Source organism: Priapulus caudatus, unplaced genomic scaffold (genome assembly GCF_000485595.1).
Source record: "Priapulus caudatus unplaced genomic scaffold, Priapulus_caudatus-5.0.1 Scaffold358, whole genome shotgun sequence".
Taxonomy (NCBI): Eukaryota; Metazoa; Priapulida; class Priapulimorpha; order Priapulimorphida; family Priapulidae; genus Priapulus; species Priapulus caudatus.
In genome coordinates, this window is record NW_014577419.1 from 97393 (window position 1) to 99164 (window position 1772).

The 1772-nt window shown below is 46.4% G+C and overlaps 1 protein-coding gene across 1 annotated transcript in view; it reads right to left on the reverse strand.

Annotated features, from left to right (window-relative positions):
* LOC106809483 (sodium/calcium exchanger 1-like) overlaps positions 1 to 1772 on the reverse strand; it is a gene marked incomplete at its 3' end in the record, with an annotated part of 31355 nt that overhangs the window by 346 nt on the left and 29237 nt on the right. The gene's annotated exons all lie outside the window — the stretch shown is intronic.

A 1772-nucleotide genomic window follows, 5' to 3' on the forward strand; every position in this document is an offset into this window, starting at 1 on the left:
ACACACACACACACACACACACACACACACACACACACACACACACACACACACACACACACACACACACACACACACACACACACACACACACACACACACACACACACACACACACACACACACACACACACACACACACACACACACACACACACACACACACACACACACACACACACACACACACACACACACACACACACACGCACACACACACACACACAAGCTTCTGTGCGAATTCACGCGGCTTTTCTCAGAGGTAATTACTGAGGTGTGCGTGCATCGAACGGCCGAGCCGAGCAACAATATCCCCCCGCCCCGCACACACAGGTGAGAACCTCGCATTTTATTATCGCAGGATCAGTGTGATCAGGTGCCGGAGAGCATTCACGAGCCATGGGCGAACGCAGATTGGCATTTAACGAGATAAGTAGAGGTGTGAGAAAGATGCTGAGGATCGGTTGGCTGAGGCTGGGTGTTGAGGATCGGTTGGCTGAGGCTGGGTGTTGAGGGTGGGGTGGGGTGGGGTTAAAGGTCAGAGTCTCAAGGATAAATGTTGGAAGATGGGATAGGGAGGAAGGGTGGGAGATAAAGGTTGGAATATGGGATGGAGAGTGAGGGTGGGTGGGGGATAAAAGTTGGAATGTGGGATGAGAAGGGAGGGAGGGTGGGGGAGAATCGGGAGGTACAGGTTGGAATATCGGATGGAGAGTGAGGGTGGGAAAATAGACCGAGAGCCAGGATGGGGTGTGAGGGTGGTGGGAAATACCTGCGAGATCTGGTAAGAGATAATTACAATAATACAACAACATAATAAACAAATTAGATAGAATTCACTTTACACCGAGATCGACCACCTACTTCAAACAATCGTACTGAACTCAAAACTTAGATCAATCTGGCCTACAAAAATCGTTATAGTGCGCGACAGACGCGAGCATTAACGAGTCATATGTTAATAAAACGCCATGTTGTGAAAGCACCGACCACGCACCAGACGTCAATTACACACCGCTACGACATTCAGTAGGTTCGATATTTAGTAGGTTCGATTGGCTGCAAGGAAACAAGCCGACAAAAGCCACCAAGCAAAGGTCACGGTGAACAGCTACTAAGCAGCAAGCCGCTACTTCTGCATTTTTCTGCAGCACTAGGTCAATTGTTTAAAGCAACTCGCCGTATAGACTTCAGTTAGAGGTCACATAACGGTACTAGTAGTAAGTGCGTATATATATATATGGTAGAGAGGGTATATATTGCGCCTATAGGTGGTAGAGAGGGTATATATTCCACATAGGTGGTAGAGAAGGTATATTCCACATAGATGGTAGAGAGGGTATATTCCACATATAGATGGTAGAGAGGGTATATATTCCACATAGGTGGTAGAGAAGGTATATATTGCGCCTAGGTGGTAGAGAGAGTATATTCCACATAGATACTATATACGGTATACTAGAGTAGTTATGCGCACAGATGGTAGCGAGGATATATTGCGCGTAGATAAAGACGATAGAAACGATGTATTATGACGAGAGCGAAGAATCACACCAGTAAAGTAGAGTGCGCTATTACTATTATCGCGTGTTGCTAATATATAGTAGCATAGTCATCACCAGCAGGCTGGCAAGAGAGGAAAACGCGAGCGAGGAAGCTAAATTATTCATTGAATCGACGATACGATATAATAATTGAACAGTAAACATATACGGGTAGCGGTAGAGACGAGCAGAGAGAGAGAGAGTCTCAGAGAGAGAGAGAGAGAGAAG